Raw genomic sequence first — 6,000 nt, 5'->3', positions numbered from 1 at the left:
GGTCCCTTGCAATTTTTCTTTTCCTGGTCCTTAATTGCAATCTTATCTTCTATATCTGAAATTCTGTCCTCACATTGGCTCATTGTGCTGCATAGTCCTTCAGTGGAGTTTTTAATCTCCTGGAAATCTGTTTGCATCTGTTTTATGGATTCCATTTCTTTCCTATGTTGTGATTCCATCATGTCTTGCACTATGGGCACAATCTCTGCTGTTTTGTGAGAAATTATTTCTGATTTCGTTTTTTCCAGATCCTCTTTTGTTGCCAGTCCAGGGAGTCCAGGTGGTTAAGTATCAGAGTGTTCCATCTCATTTCCCTTTGGGGTTGCTGTACGTGATCTGGAAGTCTGGTTTTGAGGCTTGTTTATGTGTCTTCTCATTTCAACTGGCAGGGGGAGGTTGCTGCTTGCACCCTCGTGGCTCACCTCCTCTGTGCTGGGAGCAGTGGTACATTGACCTGGAAGCCTCCTTCTCTGTGCTGGGAGCACTGGCACATCAACCAATAAGCCCAATTTTCTCAATTTCTAAGTCCTTTTTGTATTAGAGGGACTACTTCTTTGTGATATGAATTGCCAGTTCTTTTTCCGTTGTTTGTCATTTGCCTTTTGCCTCTCCATGTGGTGTTTTGGACATGCAGAAATTCTTTTCAGTTTTTTTATCCATCTTTTTTTCCTGGATTTTGAATCACAGTTAGAAGGCTGTCCTCATCCATGGTGACCCCTATGTTTCCTTATAGTACTTTTATTTTATGTTGTATGTCTTTTGGGGTATTCTGTTGTTGTTTGGGAGTTGCAGTATTGAAGATTAATCCCAGGGTCTTTGCACTGAGCTACATCCTCAGTCCTTTTTTCCAAATATTTTTGAGACAGGGCCTCACTAAGTTGCCAAGTTGCCTGGGCAGACTTAAACTTGATGGTCTTCTGTCTCGGCCTCCCAAAGTCCTGAGATTACAGACATGCATGCCTGTGCCTAGCTTATGTCTGTTTTTAACATTTAAATCTTTGCTCCATTTGGGGATTTTTCTCAATGTATTGTATGAAGTACAGAGTCAAATTTATCTTTTTCCAAAAATGACTGGTCTCTTGTCCTAATAACAGTTATTAAAAATTCATGTTCACCATATTGCTTTCAGGTGCCATCTGTATAATTTACTAATTTCTTTCATGTATTCTGGGCCTGTCTTGGTCCTGCTGTTCTGCCCCATTTGTATATCTATGCCAATGCCACAATGCCTTAATGATTGAGACTATTCAATGTTTTTGAATTGTCTCCCCATATTACTCTTTTCTTTTTTAAGGTATTTCTCAAATTCCTTACTTGTTTATTTTTAATACAAACTTTAAAATACTTTGTTTAGTTCCAGAGGAGAGAATACTTGATATATTATTAGGACTGTGCTAAATATATAAATTAACACTAGTGGCATTGACCTCTTTATGATCTTAAATCTTTCCAGCCAAGAACATGAGTAGTGGGATGTGGAAAGAAAATCAGTTCCAGTGGAGACCAGGCAGGTGTGCAATGAAGGAGCACAATAGCAAGTTTGAAATCTGAATTTACATGTGACCCAGCCATCCTTACTATAATAGTATCTGTGGCCAAATTTCACCCTGGCTTTTCCCACTTTCCTCCTATTATTTGGGATGTTATGAAAGGACATAAGGGATATTGAAGAAGTTTGGCAGGCTGTGTCAGACATGTGATCTAATTTTATCTAAATCTAAACGTCCAGTTCAGGGTTAGCACTGTTCAGTGTCACATAGGTGAACAGATGGGCAGGAGGGACAAGAGAAGAATAGAAGACAAGTTACAAGTAAGTTTAATGGGCACTTCCTATGTGGGAGGAGGAGTTTGCAAAGAGCTATGATTCTCAGACACCCCAGAGTACACAGCTATGGTAGCTTGTGGTAGCTTAAGGCAGGTCTTAATATTTGGGTGCTATAATAAAGTATCTTAGACTGAATAATTTATTAACAAGAGAAATGCACTTATAGTCCTAGCGGTTAGCAAACCTAAGATCAAGGGGCCTGCACCATGGATGGTGTCTTCTATGTGTTCTTACATGGCAAGAGAGATTTCCTCTCAAGCCTCTTTTGTAAGGGAAGTAATCCCACTCACAGGATGGGGCCCTCATGATGTAACTGCCTCGCAAAGATTCATCTTTTTTTAAGGCAAAATTTTGTTTAAAACTATTTTGGGGAGCCATTTGATTTTAACAACATGAGAAGGAAAAGATGGTTTTCACATACACCTTTCCTCCTACAGGCCCAGCCTCCACTATCAACCCACCATTGTAGTGTATTTGTTACAACTTATGAACCTTTATTGACAAATAGTTATCACCCAAACTTCATGGATTGCCTTTAGGTTCTCTCGTGGTGATATAAATTCTATGGATTTGGAAATAGGCATAATGGCACTTATCCACCATTACACCATACAGAATACTATAGTTTCACTTCCTTGAATATCCTGTTTTGCCTGTTCATTTCTTCCTCACAACTAACGCCTAGCAACCACTGATTTTTTTTTCTCCTCTCTCCAGATTTGATTTTTTCAGAATGTCATATATGAACCCAAAGGTCCTTCATCTTAATGCCCACCTTGGGGTTAGGTTTCAACATAGGAATTTGGGAAGGGACATACATTCAGACCACAGAGCAATATGACATTGATATCAAAGGGGCATGATATCAAAATGGGCTTTAAATTTTAAAGATCAGAGAGAGAGAAGCATTTGTGGATGGAAGAAATGGACCCAGGCAACATTGAAGCTGCTGAAATACATTTCTCCTTGTCTTCACATTTAGGCTCTCCCTTCATTCACAGGAGCCTTCCCCCATATATATTAACATCCTGTTGGCTTCAGGGTCCATCATATTCCAGATGCACTACAAACCCAGGGTTCCTGGAGGCAACAATCATTCCACCTCCATGTGCATTTGCACATGGTACTCCTGCCAGATGCCCCTCCTCGTACTGCCTGGCATCTCCGGCTCATCTTTGTACCCACCACTTCCAGAAAGCCACCTAAGCCTTTTCATACACCAACAGTCACCAAAACTCAACTACTGTGCTGGCCACTTTTATATCTCAACTTGACTGGGCTATGTGGTGCCCAGACATCTGGTTAAATGTTATTTTTGTGCTTCCAGAAGAGCTTAGCATTTAAAGCATAGACTGAGTAAAGAAGATTTGCCCCCTACCCCAGTGAGGGTAGGCACCATCCAATACATTGGAGATCCAAAAAGAATAAGGAGGCAGAGGAAGGCTGAATGCTGTCTCTCTGCTTGCCTGCTGGAAATGGAATATCAGTCTCCTCCTATCCTTGGAATGGGACTTAGAGCATCAGTGTCCCTGGGTCTCAGGCCTTGGACTTGGACTACACTTACATCACCACTCTCCTGGGTCTCCAGCTGGCAGATGTCAGATCATGGGACTTCTCAGCCCCCATAATTGTATGGGCTTATTCCTTATTCTGAATCTCATTTTACATATACCCTATTGGCTGCCTCTCTGGAGAACCTTAATGTGCCATCTCCTTGGAGCACCCCATTGCTATGTGCTGTGCACATCCCCTTACCCTACACGCACACTATTTGCATTGCAGAAGGTTCCCCAACCCTTTAGACTCTGAGCTTCTCCAGAGACTTCATTTGCATCCTTGTGCTGAAACATGAAAAGACATCCAATATACGCATTTGTAAAAATGAACAAGTAATCAAATTGATAAACATGAAGCCCTGGGTCCAAACCCAGCCCTCGACACAGCACTGTCACTTACACAATCAAGTGGTCTTGGAGAGAGAGGCCTGGTGAGCAATGCCAAGGAGCGGACCAGCTCTGGGAGGTTGTGAGCGGGAGAGGTAAGGCGGGCCGGCGAGCAAGCACCGCACCCTAGCAGTGGCACCGGGATCAGTTGCCTCAGGCCGAAATCATGACCACCCCAGGAAAAGAGAACTTTCACCTGAAAAGTTACAAGAACAAATCTCTAAATCTGGATGAGATGCATAGAAGGGGGAAGGAAGAAGGATTACAGCTACAAAAGCAGAACAGAGAGGAGCAGTTATTCAAGTGAAGAAATGATGCTACAGAAGAAGAAGTCATGTCAGATGGTGGCTTTCATGAGGCCCAGATCAATAACATGGAGATGGCACCAGGTGGTGTTATTACTTCTGACATGATTGAGATGATAGTTTCTAATAGCCCAGAGCACCAACTTTCTGCAACACAGAAATTCAGAAAACTGCTTTCAAAAGAACCTAACCCTCCTATTGATGAAGTTATCAGCACACCAGGAGTTGTGGCCAGGTCTGTGGAATTCCTCAAATGAAAAGGGAATTGTACACTGCAGTTTGAATCAGCTTGGGTACTGACAAATATTGCTTCAGGAAATTCTCTTCAGACCCGGATTGTGATTTAGACAGGAGCAGTGCCCATCTTCATAGAATTGCTCAGCTCAGAGTTTGAAGATGTCCAGGAACAGGCAGTCTGGGCTCTGGGCAACATTGCTGGAGATAGTACCATGTGCAAGGACTATGTCCTAGATTGCAATATCCTTCCTCCTCTTCTGCAGTTATTTTCAAAACAAAACCACCTGACCATGACCCGGAATGCAGTATGGGCTTTGTCTAATCTCTGTAGAGGGAAAAGTCCACCTCCAGAATTTGCAAAGGTTTCCCCTTGTCTGAATGTGCTTTCCTGGTTGCTTTTTGTCAACGACACTGACGTACTGGCTGATGCCTGCTGGGCCCTCTCCTATCTATCAGATGGACCCAATGATAAAATTCAAGCAGTCATTGATGCAGGAGTATGTAGGAGACTTGTGGAGCTACTTATGCATAATGATTATAAAGTGGCTTCTCCTGCTTTGCGGGCTGTGGGAAACATTGTCACAGGGGATGATATTCAAACACAGGTAATTTTGAATTGCTCAGCTCTTCAGAGTTTATTGCATTTGCTGAGTAGCCCTAAAGAATCTATCAAAAAGGAAGCATGTTGGACAATATCCAATATCACATCTGGAAATAGGGCCCAGATCCAGCAAAAATGTGTTTAGAGCCACTCCAACACCACCCAAGGCAAGAGGAACTCTAAGAAGTCATTGTGCTTAAATTATTTTACTTGTGAAGTTTTCTTAAATCATATAAACCATGTGAAGACATTATTAGACTTGTTCTCAGAGTCTTTTAAAAAAGTCTATGAAAATGAAGTCCTGTCAGCCAAGCTACATCCTTTTCATAATGAACTTGCCTTGGCCAACAGCACCTGTGTCACAGGTGTGGTGACCAAGCTTCCCAGTTTTCCTGGTCTGGACTTTCAGTATGACACTGTGGTACTGAATATGATACCACCCTGGGTGAACTTGAATGAATTTCTCCCCTTACATGAGGTTACTGTGAGGAAGAAACAAACTTAGACTGATTTGGAATCAGCACAGAAATAGTAATTGATATCACGAGGGCAGATGAATGTCCCAAAGGGAAAAAAAACAAAGCGTGAGGAGCCATGACGGTAAGGACTGCGATAGTTTGGATCCTGAATGTCCTCCAAAGGCCTGCATGTTAAAGGCCAAGTCCTCAGGTGGACACTTTCAGGGACAGGCCTCTGGACAGTCTTGGGATCACTGGGACAGGCACTGGAAGGGACTGTGGGACCTGGTTCTTCACTCACTTGCCATGAAGGAAGTACGCACTTCCACCATGGTGCACTCTGAACCCACAGGCTCAAAGCAATGGGTGAATCCATCTGGGACTGGAACCTCCAAAGTTGGAAGTCAGAACAACCCTTTTGTCTTTAGGAGTTGATTTATCTCAGATATTTTTTTATAGTAATGAAAAACAGACGAGCAAAAGACTCAAAAATCAAAACATACTTAGAGAACATAAAATAAAGAAACAAGGAGAACAAAAGAGGCTTGAGTCCCGTGGCTGGCTGCCCTTACCTGGGCCATATCACTAGCACTCCTGGCAGATGGACTCGGAATTGATTTCACTAAGAGTG

This window comes from Heterocephalus glaber, unplaced genomic scaffold (genome assembly GCF_053883595.1).
Source record: "Heterocephalus glaber isolate CG9 unplaced genomic scaffold, H.glaber_assembly_v1.0 deba00001460, whole genome shotgun sequence".
In the NCBI taxonomy this organism is placed as follows: domain Eukaryota; kingdom Metazoa; phylum Chordata; class Mammalia; order Rodentia; family Bathyergidae; genus Heterocephalus; species Heterocephalus glaber.
This window is presented reverse-complemented; position numbering follows the sequence as displayed.